Source organism: Lynx canadensis, chromosome B1 (assembly GCF_007474595.2).
Source record: "Lynx canadensis isolate LIC74 chromosome B1, mLynCan4.pri.v2, whole genome shotgun sequence".
NCBI classification, from domain to species: Eukaryota; Metazoa; Chordata; class Mammalia; order Carnivora; family Felidae; genus Lynx; species Lynx canadensis.
In genome coordinates this window covers 200592645-200608094 of record NC_044306.2, presented here as the reverse complement: position 1 = coordinate 200608094, position 15450 = coordinate 200592645, and the positions used below count along the sequence as shown (strand labels likewise).

Sequence of the window (15450 nt, the reverse complement as noted above, 5' to 3'; positions counted from 1 at the left end):
GGCTGGACGGCCGAGTGTGCTGGGCCCTGATTCTTATTCTTCAGGGCACTGCGGTGGTGCTGGGGGGTCCCTTGGCCCTGAGGCGCCCTAACGTGCCGAGTGGTGGGGTCATCTCACTGCCTCGCCCCAAAATCAACAAGGCCAGGAGGGCATCTATGCTGTGATTGCTCGTCTCGGCTTCCAGAAAAACTTTGGGAAATGTGGATCTTTTCCAGCAAATTAATTTGCAGACATAATTCCATTTTACAGTCGTCACAGCAGCCAAAATCTGTCCCTTGGAACCACAATGTGCTGTGATTAAAGAGGTCACGACTCAGATTTCAGAATGGTCTTCAGTGAGCATGGGAATGGGGAGGGCTGGACGAGGCAGGCGACACGGACGCTGGAATCTGGGCCCTTGGGCTGCTGGACACCTGCCCCCAACCAGCCGCCACACACCGGCTGCCCCGGCGATGCTCTCCACTTGCTTCGTATCTTAGAGGGCACACTCACCCACGGGTTCTCCTTTCCTCTTCACAAGAGCCCCCAGGGTCACGTTTGTATGGGGCCCATTTTACAGATGAGGCTCAGAGAGGGACGGAGGCGTGAAGGAAGTCCCACAGCCGGGAGGTGCAAAGCTGAGGTGTGCCTTTTACACTGGCAGAATCCCTGTTTGAAGTAACGTTTGTATCGATGTTTCTTTAAGCACAAAAAGTCACTCAGCCTAAATTGGGGAGGAGGCAGGACTGGGAATCTGAGCAAATGTCCCCTTGAGTTATTTGAGCCTCACAAGGGAACTGATGTGGTGTGCTGGGACACCGAAAGCAGGTCGGTGTGGCTGGAAAGGAGTTTAGCAAGTGACTTAAGCGTCTCTGTCTCAGTTTGGTGAAATGCGGATAATAAGAACGGTTTATTCATCGAGCCGTGATGAGGATTAAATAAGACAGTATGTGCCAAGGGTTCAGCCCAATGCCTGGCTGGTCCAGAGTGAGCGCTCCGGAAATCTCAGGCATGGCTTGCATTGGTAGAGTTGGCATTCAAATCTCTTCTCCCTGTCACGCTTAGCCTCAACGCCGTCCACCCCGTCACCCCGAAGCCTGGGGGCCACCCTAAACTTCATCCTCATGACCTATTGGTCTCCAGACCCTGACTTGCACATTTTTAGCATCTTTGTGTCTGCTCGTTCTTTCCGTTGTAGATCGACCTGCCTTCAGAGGTGGGGATCTTGCCTGTTCATTAGGCATCCTATGAGCAGATACTTGATTCCTTCGCAGGTGCTAGCACCGAGCTGTGCTCCTCTGTAACCCACTGGATCCGACCATGAGCCTGAGGCCGGGCACCGATCTTGAGGGACTTCCTTCCCTGCATCTCAGTCTGTGCACCTGGCCTCTTCTGTCTGTGCTGAGTGTTCTGGAACATCGTGCTGTCTGTGCGTTCCCAGGGCCTGGACAGCTCCTGGCCCAGCCCATGGGTTCAGTAAGTGCAGGAGGCAGCGACGCGCCCACGACTGCAGCGATGGCTGTGTGCACGGACGTGCTCCCCATAAATCCCTGACAGGTCCAGCAGCCCCAGCCCATTCAGAATTCAGGGTACAAGCAGCATTCCGTCCTGGCTGTCATGACCCATCAAGTGACAAATGTCTGTGACCCGTGACTGCACTCCCAGAGACGGTGACATTCTTGCCTCCCGTGCACACTTGGGGCTGACGACAGAACATGAAAAACATTTTTGTCATAATCCACATGCCACCGAAATGAGCGCTTTGGTGGCCCGGAATCACAGTGCGTCGAAGTGAGAGCATCGGGCAGGTGTAAAGCTGGAGGTCAGGTACGAGACTCCTCCCGAATGTGGATGGAGGAAAAAGAACAACCAGCTGTCCAGGGTCCAGGCCGAGGGTCTTATGATGCCCCAGGCACCCAATGAGGCAGGTGCTATAATGATCTCCATTTTCAGAGGAGACAGTAGAGGCATGAAGGGGTGTGGTGGGTTGAATACTATCCCTCCAAAGCTATATCCAAGTGCTAACCTCTGGTACCTGTGAATGGGACTCTATTTGGAAGCAGCCTCTTTGCAGATATAATTAAGGATTCAAGATAAAATCATCTCAAGATAAATTGTAGGGCCCACGCTAAACCCAATTACTGACGTCCTTATAGGAGAGAAAAGAACGGGGCTGGAGACACAGAGAGGGCCATGGGAGCCCGCAGAGACTGGAGAGGCCACAAACCCAGGAACCCCTGGAGCCAATGGAGGCCAGAAGAGGCAAGGAAGGGTCCTCCCCTAGAGTCTCCCGAGGGAGCACAGCCTGCTGACATCTTGGTAAGGATTTGGCCTCCAGAACGTCGAGGGAGTGACCTTCTCTTGTGTTTGTGTACTTTGTTGTACAGCCCAAGGAGATCACTAAGAGGGGCCATGGACTTGCCCCAGGCCATCTAGCTGGTGTGGCAGAGCTGGGCTTCGCCTCCCTCGGTCTTCTGACTCCAGAGTCCTTTCTCCTGTACTAAGGTGACTGCCAGGAGTTATGTGAGGACGGGTCCTGATGCTCCCTTACGCCTTCCTTCCCTCCCAGGGCCTGGCGCTCAGCCAAGTATACAGTAGGCATTTAATAATGCACATCCGTTGGCTCTTTCACCCCTGATGCCATAAAGCCAGACCATGCCTCAGAAGTAGAGATGGCTGGTGGCCTTAGAGTGTCAGCACGACAGAAGCGAAGGGTCTCTTGGAAACCATCTTGCATCGTCCCCTCCCTTTTGGAACTGGCCACAGGGCTTGAGGGGGAGGAATGGTTTGCCTCGGCCACCCCCTCGCTAGCCCTGCTATTAAGTCTAGAACCCTGATCCTGACTCCCAGGTTCAGGGGACGCACCACTGTAACAGTTAAATTCCACCATCAGAGCCAGGTGACTCCACCAGGCACAGCTCCTGTACCCGCTTCCTCCTCTGTGTGGACTTACAGCCCTTGCTCAGATCTCCTGCAGCGGCCTCCCCACCAGTCCTCAGGCCTCCAGAGTCGTCTTCTCCAGTCTGTCCTTCTCAATTCTGACGGGGGAGCTGGCTTTCTGATCCGGGACGCAGGCCACGGTTGCACCCAGCTTAAAGGTCTCCCTGACGGGACCACCATCCCTACCACTTCCAGCCCGGGGCACAGTACAGCTGTTCATTTATTACCACGAGTTGTGATTTTACTTACGACACCGAGAGCTGCAATACTAACGTGGCCGTTTATTGAACATCGACCACGTGCTGTAAGTTCTTCAAGGTTTTTCACATAGATTATTTACTCCTCAGCAAAGCTAATATTTACAGGGCATGAACTATAGTTTCACGCTCCACTTGATCCTCGGAAAGGCCTTGGGAGGCAGCGCTATTATGATCTTCAATCCTGGAAGCTGGGGTTTGGAGTAGTTAAGTAACAGGCCTGGGGGCACAGCCGGGAGACTCAGAGCCTTATCTGAACCCAGCGTCCCCTCCCCCTTTCTCTGGGGTCATCCAGAACGATGATCGGAACCTTGCTCGGTCTCCCTCAAAATCCAGACATCTTCCACCAAATTACACCATGTTTATGCTGAAATATGCTGAAAATAAAAATAATCCACATGCATACATCCACATGCATAATGTATACTTTATATGTTTAAAAAATTTTTTTTAATTTTTAAAAATGTTTATTGATTTTTTGAGAGCGAGAGACAGAGCGTGAGTGGGAGAGGGGCAGAGAGAGAAGGGGGGACACAGAATCTGCAGCAGGCTCCAGGCTCTGAGCTGTCAGCACAGAGCCCGACGTGGGGCTCGAACCCACAAGCTGTGAGATCGGGACCTGAGCCAAGGTCAGACGCTCAACCGACTGAGCCACCCAGGTGCTGCTACTTTATGCGTTGTATATTCCAAAATCTCTACAAGGTCATTGCATCAAATCTCTGAATTAAAATCACTCCAAGTTTTTCTATTTGCTATAGAATAAAGTTCAAGCGCCCCAGCACGAGAATTCCTAAAATCCGGCCCCGACCTCGTCCTGGGGCCCTGTCTTGATTCTGCTCATTTTGCCCAAGTGCAAAAAATAGGATATACTTTATTTTTAATTTTCTGTGGCTTGTTTCATAATCTTTATTCTATTTTTTATACTCACAAACTCCTACTTATCCTTCAAGACCCAGACCAAATTTGACTCCCCCTGTGGAATGTTGAGTACCATGCTGTTCCTCTGTTCTTCCCTATTACCCTCTCCTATTCTAGGGTCTCAGCAAACCCTGGTCTGTACCTCCCCGCAGCACTGACCATGCTATATTTTAATTAATGGCATGCATTTCCACCTTCCTCACTGGGATGTGAGCCCTTGGGGGGCAGGGATATATGACTAAGTCAGCCCCTGATGCTCAGGGATTAGCACGGAGCTGGTCTAGAAGTGGATGCTCAGTGCATCCGAGTAGCAAAGAAATTGGTCAGAGTCCTAGCTTCGAGTCTCAGTGGCTACCATTGCCGGTTGTTTGTCATTGGGCGAGGACTCAACCCCTGTATGAGTCTCAGATTCCGTGGAATAATAAAAGCCCCTACCCCACAGCGAGCTAACATAAGCGATGCATTTAATACAGGGACAGACACACAGCAAGTTCTCAACAGACGGGACCCAGTTATCGTTATACGAATTCATTATTGCATGAGCAATGAAATGCTCGCGTAAGTGAAAGCCCAGCTCATGGAGGTCCATGTCGTACTTGTTCCCCAAATGATTCAAGAGCTCCCTCCTAATTCTTTGCGTTAAAGCGTGCTGAAAAGCTGTGGGAAGCAGAGATAAGCAGCATCCCCGGCTTTTGCCTGGATCCCTTGGGGGTCATTTATATTTCTTTGGCTCTCAAGCTAGCCAGATGAATTCAGGTGTCACACACTTGGAGAAGAAACGAAACTACGGCGTCAGTTTGATCAATTCTCTCCTTCTGGAAACACCAGCAGCATTATTAGCAACTGAAATGAAAGCATTGAGACACTGTTCAGGTGTTGACCATTAGGACTTCGTAAGTCCACACAAGAAGGAAGAGAAGGGAAGTGTGATTGGCTAATAAGGAAATATGAAAATAAATGACGTGCCAGAACCAGAAAACGATTTCATGCTAAACATGTCAGAGTAAACTAGTCGCTTAAAAAGAAAAAGGACTTTGGAAGTTTTTCTAGAGAATGGTGTTCTAACTGGAAGCACAGAATTAGACTCAGGGCATTTTACACAGTCAGTATGTGAAACTGGGGATCTCACAGCACGTTATGCTGACAGAAAAGTTCACGGGCACCTCGATGGCTCAGTCGGTTAAGCATCTGACTCTTTACTTTGGCTCAGGTCATGATCCCACGGTTTGTAGGTTCAAGCCTGCGTTGGGCTCTGTGCTGACATCCTGGGGCCTCCTTGGGATTCTCTCTCTCTCCGCCTCTCTCTTTGGCCCTCCTGCTCTCTCTCTCAAAAATATAAATAAACTTAAAAAAAGAAAAGCTCATTTATATAGTGTCTGTCTCTTAAAGGATTCCAAGATTCTGTTTATCCACAAAAATTAATGCTCTTAAAAATTTTTTTTAATGTTTTATTTATTTTTAAGAGAGAGAGAGAGAGACAGTGTGAGCAGGAGAGGGGCAGAGAGAGAGACACACACACAGAGAATCCAAAGCAGGCTTCCGGCTCTGAGCCGTCAGCACAGAGCCCGATGCAGGGCTCGAACTCAGGAACCTTGAGATCATGACCTGAGCCAAAGTTGGACGCTCAACTGACAGAGCCACCCAGGCGCCCTGAAAATTAATGATCTTTAAAATGCCCCCCTGGGGGCGCCTGGGTGGCGCAGTCGGTTGAGCGTCCGACTTCAGCCAGGTCACGATCTCGCGGTCCGTGAGTTCGAGCCCCGCGTCAGGCTCTGGGCTGACGGCTCGGAGCCTGGAGCCTGTTTCCGATTCTGTGTCTCCCTCTCTCTCTGCCCCTCCCCCGTTCATGCTCTGTCTCTCTCTGTCCCAAAAATAAAAATAAACGTTGAAAAAAAATAAAATAAAAAAAAAATAAAATAAAATGTCCCCCTGAACCTACCATAAGGTGAGAGACTTCTGTTACAGTGATTACCGAATTGCTGAAGGTTGTGTGCAGGCTTAAGTAAGAGAATAGAACCGCTGTCCAGATGCAAGGGGAATTCACCTCTCCTCACAGGCTCTTCTCTGCTGACCTCACTGTATATTCATGAAGAGACTAGGAGGCTGTTGAAAGCTTGCCTTGATGCAGGATTGGGGAAGAGAAAGCAACTGCTTCCGGAGGGCACAGAGCTCTTCCGAGGTTCAGCTCCCCATGCCCCTTTGGAACAAAAGCCTTATAAAGCAGGAAGGGCGGAAGATTCTGTGACCACAAGGGCACAGGTGAATACTCACTGAGCGTGAGAGGCAAGGAACAGAAAAATAAAATCTCTACCTCTGGGAAGGGACAGAAAATCATCCTGGGCTCAGACAATTCATGGTTTCCCATTGCTGGGAGAGAGGCAGGGTCAATGAGAAAGACCCATCCCCGAGACAAGATGTTGGGCGAAACAGAGCCCAGCGAAGACTGGCTGAGCCAAGACAACAGGGAACGTGTAGTCCCCTGTGCCCTGCTGCCTCCAACCAGACCAAGTATCGAGTAACAAGAAGGAAGAGAAGGAACAGGAGTGAGACCTTCTCTAAGGCACAGGCCCATAGAGAAAGCCTGAAGCGGAAGGTAGAACAGGAACATTGAGGGAACACTAACTCGGGAGGAGGTGTGTTGAGAGTAACCATACCGACCCTGACTCAGCTCAACCCCTGATTAGACTGACTCAGTTCTCCCATACACACAACACTAAAGGCACAGTCGTGGGAGAGACACATTCATTTCCAGGTATAAACACTGTCCTACGTGAAATGTCCAGTCTTTCACCAAAAGCTGTAAGACACATGATGGAAAGAAAAAACAAAAACCCAGTGTGAAGAGACACAGCACTCAACAGAACCATGTTCGGATATGAACCAGATGTGAGAACTAACAGACAGGGCAGTTCCTGTCATCTCAAACATCTAGTGGAAAAAACAGTGCACATTAAAAAATGGGGATTTCAACCAAAAGATGGAACCTATAAAAGAATCAGATGGAAACTCTAACAATAATAAAAACAAAGCAAAACATAGTGCCAGAGATAAAGCATGCTTCCAACATGCTTCACCAATAGACTTGAAACAGCCAAGGACAAAAGAGGTGAACTTGAAGGTAAGTCGAATGAAATTATTCAAAGTGGCAAATAAGAGAAAAAAAAAAGTGGGAGAAATAACAGAGAATCCAACTGCTATGGGGAAATATGGAAGGTCTAACATACATGTAACTGAAATCTCAGAAACAGAGAGAGAGAGAGAGAGAGAGCGAGGGAGAGGGAGAGAACGGGTCAGAAAAAATGTTTACAGAGATAACAATCAGGAATTTTCCAAAAAATTGTGTCACCAAACCACACATGTCTAAGAAGCCCCAAGAACACCAACCAGGATAAACACAACATGACAAAAGAAACAACATGCATAAGCACATCGTATCTAAAGCCAAAGAGAAAGAGAAAATCTTGAAGGCAGCTGAAGAAAAAAGGCATATGACCCACAGGAAAGCAAAGATAGGGATTATGGCAAATTTGTTGTCGGAAACATTGCCATAAGCGAGAGAGTGACATATTTAAGCACTGAAAGAGAAAAAAAAAATTGAATCCAGAATTCTGTTAAGATCTCTTTTTAAAATGTACACAAGAGGCGCCTGGGTGGCGCAGTCGGTTAAGCGTCCGGCTTCAGCCAGGTCACGATCTCGCGGTCCGTGAGTTCGAGCCCCGCGTCAGGCTCTGGGCTGATGGCTCAGAGCCTGGAGCCTGTTTCCGATTCTGTGTCTCCCTCTCTCTCTGCCCCTCCCCCGTTCATGCTCTGTCTCTCTGTGTCCCAAAAATAAATAAAAAATGTTGAAAAAAAAATTAAAAAAAAATGTACACAAATGAAGACTTTTTGCAGCAAACAATAAAAAAATGAAGGAATTCGCTACCAGCAGACTTTCACTATAAGAATTGGTGAAGCAAGACTTTCAGGTAGAATGAATTTGATATCCTGTAGAAACTGAGGCTGCACAAAGAAACAAAAAATACCGGAAGTGGGTAAAAGGAATGTAAATGTAAAATCAGTATTTTTCATTTCTAACCACTTTAAAATATAATTTACTGTCTGAAGCAAACATAAAATCAATTAATAATATATCTACAGCACAATAAAACAAAAGATAGGTGGGAGGAACTGGAAGTATATTACTGTAAGATTTTTTTTCAACGTTTTTTATTTATTTTTGAGACAGAGAGAGACAGAGCATGAACGGGGGAGGGGCAGAGAGAGAGGGAGACACAGAATCGGAAACAGGCTCCAGGCTCTGAGCCATCAGCCCAGAGCCTGACGCGGGGCTCGAACTCACAGACCGCGAGATCGTGACCTGGCTGAAGCCGGACGCTTAACCGACTGCGCCACCCAGGCGCCCCAATTACTGTAAGATTTAAAACATTTTTTTTAACATTTATTCATTTTTGAGGGAGGGAGGGAGGGAGGGAGAGAGTACATGAGTGGGGAAGGGGCAGAGAGAGAGGGAGATTCAGAATCCAAACCAGGCTCCAGGCTCTGAGCTGTCCGCGCAGAGCCCGACGTGGGGCTTGAACCCACAAACTGTAAGATCATGATCTGAGCTGAAGTCAGACGTTTAACCGACTGAGCCACCCAGGTACCCCTGTGAGATTTGTTTAAATGTTTATTTTTGAGAGAGAGAGTGCACGTGGGGGAGGGGCAGAGAGAGAAGGGGACAGAGGATCCAAAGCAGGCTCTGCACTGACAGCAGCAAGCCTGATGTGGGGCTTGAACTCATGAACCGTGAGATCAGAACCAGAGCTGAAGTCAGACGCTCACCTGACTGAGCCACCCAGGTGCCCCTATTGTAAGATTCTTACATTACACATGAAGCAGTATGATTTCAAGGTAGATGCAGATTAATTGATGGTGTATATTATAAATATAGGACAACCTCTAGCTATGATTTTTTAAAAAGAGGTAGGAATAGTAAACCAATAGGGAATTAAAGTGGGATCATACAAAATGGTGAACGAATCCAAAATAAAGCAGAAGAGCAGCAAATGAACGGAGAACAAATGGAACAAAGAAAAAGCAAGGTGATGGATTTCAATCCAACCATCTCACTAATTACATTAAGTATAAATGGTCTAAACATCAATGGAAAGCAGAAATTATTGGCTTGGATTAAAAAAAGGCTGCCTACATAACATGTACTTAAAATACAAAGATACAGATTAAACATGAATGGATGGAAAAAGATATTATCAGGGGTGTTCTGGAACAGGCTTATCCCAGCTCATCTCTCTCCTACTCTGTGTTCGATGATGTCACACTGATAACTTGAAGTCAGTCACAGTGGGTGGACTTACATCACAAAAATCAGCAAAATCTACAAATCAGTGACTTTCTTCCTCTTTACCAGAGAGCTAGTTGTTAAACATTTACTGGTACCCCACTGGAAATACCATGCAAACATCAACAAAAGAAAGCTGAAGTGGCTATATTAATATCACACAAAGACACTCTTAATACAAAGAACAACCTGAGGGTTGCCGGAAGGGAGGAGGGTGGGGCGATGGGCTAAATGGGTGATGGGCATTAAGGAGGGCACTTGGTGGGATGAGCACCGGGTGTTATACGGAAGTGAGGAATCGCTAAATTCTACTCCCGAAACCATATGTTACTATGGTTAGTTAACTATATGTTAACTAACCTGAATTTAAATAAATATATTTAAAAATAAATAACCGAATAAACAAACATGAAAAAGTTCATTTAAGGCCAACTGAAAAAAAACAGACTTCAGGACATGGAAGAAGATGTTATGTAATGACACACACAACAATTTAGCAAGAAGATGTAGTAATCCTAAAAATGTACACACCTTACTGCGGAGCATCCAACTATGTGAGACAAAACTGTAATGCAAAGAAAAATAGGCAAACTCACAATTACGGTTGGGGATTTCAACACTTAATGATAAATAGACAGAAAATCAATAAGAAGAGGGGCGCCTGGGTGGCTCAGTTGGTTAAACATCCAACTTTGGCTCAGGTCATGATCTCGCAGTTTGTGAGTTCGAGCCTCATGTCGGGCTCTGTGCTGACAGCTTCGGGTTCTGTGTCTCCCTCTCTCTCTCTGCCCCTCCCTGACTCATGCTCTGTCTCTCTCTCTCTCTCTCAAAAATAAATAACATTTAAAAAAAAATAAAAAGAACAAATTAAACCCGAAGCAAGCAGAAGGAAGTTAATAAAAAAGATCAGAGCAGAAATCAATAAAACAGAGAAAATCAATGAAACTAAAAACTGGTTCTTCAAAAAGATGAATACATGTGATAAACCTCTAACCAAAATGACCAGGAAAATCACAGAGAAAACACAAATGACCAATTCCAGAATGAAAGAGGAGACATCACTGCCGAATCTACACTCATTACAAAGGTAACCAGGGGATATTACAAATGACTGTAAGCCCAAATGTTTGCAAGGTTACATGAAATGGAGAAATTTCTTGAAAGACGTAAATGACCAAATCCTAGCCAATATTTACTTTCTTCTTCTGACTTAAGGAGAAATAAACAGAATAGACCATCTTTATTAAAGAAATTGAATTCATAGTTTAAAAGCTTCCTGTAAAGAACTCTAGGCCCAAATATCTTCACTGGCCAATTCTACCAATTCTATATGTTAGAAAGAATACCAATTCTACACAGTTTTTCCAGAAGTGTAAGAGGACAGAACATTTCCCAACTTACACTGCCAGTGTTACTGTGGTACCAAAATCATACAAAGATGTTACGAGAAAAAGAAAACTAAAAAATTCATAAAGCTAGGGGTAAATATTGTAAATGAGGCATTAGCAAACTGATTCTATCATTATATAAAAAGGAAAATACATTATGACCAAGTGAGATTTATTATGGAAATATAAGGAAAGTTCAACCTTCTGAAATCAGTCAATATCTTTCAACAGATTATAGAAACCACATGAGTGTCTCAGTGGGCTGAGAAAAGATATTTCACAAAATTCAACATGCATTTATGATTTTTAAAAACCCCAAGAAAGTTGGAAATACATGGAACTTCCTTAACCTGGTAAAGAATAACTAACTACAAAGAACCTTATAGCTAATACCAACACAACAGTAAAAAAACTAAATGCTTTCTAAGATCAGGATCAAGGCCAAGTGTATTGAATGTTCTAGCTACAGCAACAAGACAAAAGAAAAATAAAAGGCATGCAGATTAGGAAGGAGGAAATAAAACTACCCTGATTTGCAAACATGATTACCTACATAGAAAGCCCAAAGAATTTACTGCCAAAGCTGCTAGGACTGAGAAGTGAGTTCAGCAAAGTTACAGGATACAAGGTCAACATACAAAACTCAACTGTATCTCTATAGATCAGTAATTAATGATTGATAACTAATTTTTAAGGTTTTTATTTAAATTCCAGTTAGTTAACATCCAGCATAATATGGGTTTCAGATGTACAATATAGTGATTCAACAATTCTATACAACACCCAGTGCTCGTCATGGTAAGTATAGTCCTTAAGCACCATCACCTATTCCAACCATCCCCGTAACCACCTCCTCTCTGGTGACCATTAGTTCTCTGTAGTTAAAGTCTGTTTCTTGGTTTGCCTCTCTCCCTCTTTTTTTCCCTCCCTTTGCTCTTTTGTTTGTTTGTTTCTTAAATTCCACATGCGTGAAATCATATGGTATTTGTCTTTCTCTGACCTACTTGTTTCACTTAGCATAATACTCTCTAGCTCCATCCACATCATTGCAAAATGGCAAGATTTCATTCTTTTCCATGGCTGAGTAATACTCCATTGTAAATATATATGCCACATCTTACATGCACCCCCATGTCTATAGCACCATTATCTACAATAACAAAGTTATGGAAACAGCCCAAGTGTCCGTCTGCTGATGAATGGAGATGGTAACTAGGTTTTTTTTTTTTAATGTACCATTTGGATAGCACCAAAATCCATAAGATACTTAGGTATAAGTGTAAAAAAATATGTACAAAATCTGTACGTTGAAAACTATATTGATGGAAGAATCCAAGAAATCCTAAATCTATGGAGAGATACTCTGTGGTTGGAAGGCTCCACACTGTTTGGGTGTCACTTCTGTCTAAACTCATCTGTAGATTCAGTGCCATTCTAACAAAAACCCAGAGGTTTCTTTGTTTTGTTTTTGTAGAAATTAACAAGTGTATTCTAAAGTTTTAGTGAAAAGGGAAAGGATCTAGAATAGCCAAAATGATTTTCAAAAGAAGAAAAAAGTTGGAAGACTCTCCCTACCTGATTTCAAGGATTATTGTAAAGGTATGGGGAAAAGTATGATCTCAGGTAGGGCATAAACAAATAGACCAATGGGACAGGAAAGAATCCAGAAACAGATGTACACATTTACGGCCAATTGAGTTTTGACAAACTGCAAAGTCAACCCAGTTGAGAAGGAACAGTCTTTTCCTCAAAGCATGCTGGAACTATTGGACAGCTGGATGCAAATGAAGCTTGATTCACACCTCACACCATATGAAGAACTAAATTAAAAATGCATGTAGCTTTAAGTAGAAAATCCAAAAGTATAACACGTTTACAAGAAAACAAAGGGAAAAAAATCTCTGTGACCTCATGCGAGGAAAAGATGTTTAGATACAACACCAAATACACAATCAATCAACACATTTTTTTTTTAAATTGGACTGTATCAAAATTTAAAGCTCTGCTTCTAAAAAGATTCTATTAAGGTGATAGAAAGACAAGCTACTGACTGGCCAAAATTTTTGCAAAACTTGATATCTAATAAAGGACTAATATGCAGCATATATAAAGAATTCTCAAAAAAGCTTGATTAAGAAAAGTCACTATGGCCAAATCATGGCCAAATGATTTGAACAGAAGGTGTCTAGGTGGAAAATAAGCAAATGAAAATATGTAAAACACCATTAGTCTCTAGGGAATTGTAAATTAGAACCACCACCTCCGTAATAGAATGATTAATAGGACAACAATAACCACAGGATAATAACCAGCACTGGTGAGCATCTAGAGCAACTGGAGCCCTCATACGTTGCTTGTGGGATGTAAAATGGTCCAGTCATCCCGGAAAACAGCTCGCCAGTTTCTCAGAAATTTCAACATACACTTACCATATGACCCGGCAATCCTGCTTCTAGCTAATTATTCTAGAGAAGTGGAAACTTAAGTTCATATAAAAACCTGAATGCCGATGTTTACAGTGGCTTTATACATAATTATGTAAAACTGGAAACAATTCAAAAGTCCTTCAGCTGGTGAATGGATGAAGTAATCATGTATATTCATCCAGTGGTATTCTACTTAGCAATCAAAAGGAAAGCTACTGCTACATGGATAAATCTCGAATACATCATTTGAAGTGAAAAAAAAAAAAAGGAAAACAAAACAGATTTGAAAGGCTATAGACAATACAACTCCGTTTCTATGACTTTCTGGAATAGTCCAAACTGATCACTGGTTGCCAGGGACTGGGATGAGGGAATTTTGGGGGTGATGGAACTGTTCTAGACTCTCTTGCGGTGGTGCTTATATGACTGTCTGTGTCCAAATTCACAGAACTGTACATTAAAAGAGTGTATTTTCCTGCATGAATATTGTTACTCAAAAGTAAACATCTCGAACTACAGATTTATCAGGTTGATGATTTTTAAAGTGATTATCTACCTGACAAATAGCCAAGCCAATGCATGCAGGAAAATTATCTGTTTGTTCTCAGATGTATTTTGGAGCCATAGAACACTATTTGGCACATAGAAAGTGCTCAATAGATTTCTGTTGAATGGATGGATGGATGGATGGATGGATGGATGGATGGGTGGATGGATGGATGAATGAATGACAGGTTCTCAGGAAAGACACTGGGCACTGGAGGCTCACTGGCCAGGGTCTGAATGCTGGCTCTGTTACTCCCTCTGACACAAGAGTCAGCAAACTTCACTAGCTTCAATCATTTCAACAAGAAACATACTCCCATCATCATGATGGCTCCAAAGCCACACTTGTCTGCTCACTGCAGCCTCCTGGGGAAGGGAACTAACATTTGGAGAGTGCCGGCACTGGTCCCCCAGTGCACCCAGCGTCCTCCAGCCGACCCTGCTCTGATCGTGAACCAGGAGCTGTTTAGGGTCCGTTTTCCCCACTAGACTGTGAGCTCCGTAAGGCAAGGGGATTCCCAATCCAGGCTCTGGATTCCCAACGCTAAGCTGATACCAAATAATCAACCATCTAAACAATAACGATAGAAATAATGGAAATAATAACAATAACACTACCAGCTACCAGTTGTGTGCATCTACCGTTTGTCAGGCAATACGTTATGTGCCTTCTACAGCCAAGGCATGAAATCTTCACAGACAACTTACTAAGGCAGATTGCGAACCATCCACCCCATCTCTCAGATGAGGAAACTATCAGTTGGTCTGGCGGCCAACACTTCTTGAGGACTTGCCGTGTTGAGCATGTTAACGTGCATATGTTGGGTAACGAGATCGGCCACTAGTGTGAGACACCCAGACTGCCCCACGCTGAGGCCACACTTCACCTGGGCCCACTCCTGGCTTTCAGCTCGTTCCGCAGTCCCTACCATGGCACTCAAGACCCTCATCTTTGGCCTGAGTACTGTCAACTCAAGACCTTCATCTTGGTTCCCACCCCACCCCGTCTAGTTCCATAAGCTATAAAAAAAAAAAAAACTGCATATTTCCCCCCTACACCATGCTGTTGCCTCCTCTGTGCCTTTGCCCTGGCTGTTGCCCCTGCCTGAAATGGCCTCTCCTTGTCCTTACCGAACAGGCAAACTCAGAACGCACCCTCAGAGTCTAACTCAGATTGTCACCTTCTCCAGGAATCTCTCTTGACAGGGTCCTGTTTACACCTGTGCCCACGCGTCTGTCTGCCCCACTAGCCGGGGAGCCTCCGAGGCCCCGGAGAACATCACTCATCTCTGAGCCCTTCATCTCCTAAATGTTCTGTAAATATTCGCTGAATGAACACTTGACTCTTCATTTCACCACAGATGAATAAACTCTGAAGCCCTGGGCGGCCGCTGGAACATTTCTGACTTCTAATCTGGCACATTTCAGAGAGATTTCTATTTTTCTCTGATTGTGAGTGCCATCTGCTCTTTTAATTAATGAAAATTCAGTTCCATGCAAATGCCTCTTCCAGGATCATCCTTCATGAGCAACCTCTGGGAGCTTACTCATCAGCCTGTTCTCTGAATCTGTGTTTGGAACATTCTGGGAGCTTGTTATTGGGCCTTTGAACTGAATCACGCAAGTGAACAAAATCGACCAAGCTGCCACTTGACCTC

The 15450-nt window shown here is 44.6% G+C and overlaps 1 protein-coding gene across 4 annotated transcripts in view; it reads right to left on the bottom strand.

The window, feature by feature from the left end:
- STK32B (serine/threonine kinase 32B) overlaps positions 1–15450 on the bottom strand; it is a 395708-nt gene that overhangs the window by 34935 nt on the left and 345323 nt on the right. The window lies entirely within an intron of this gene.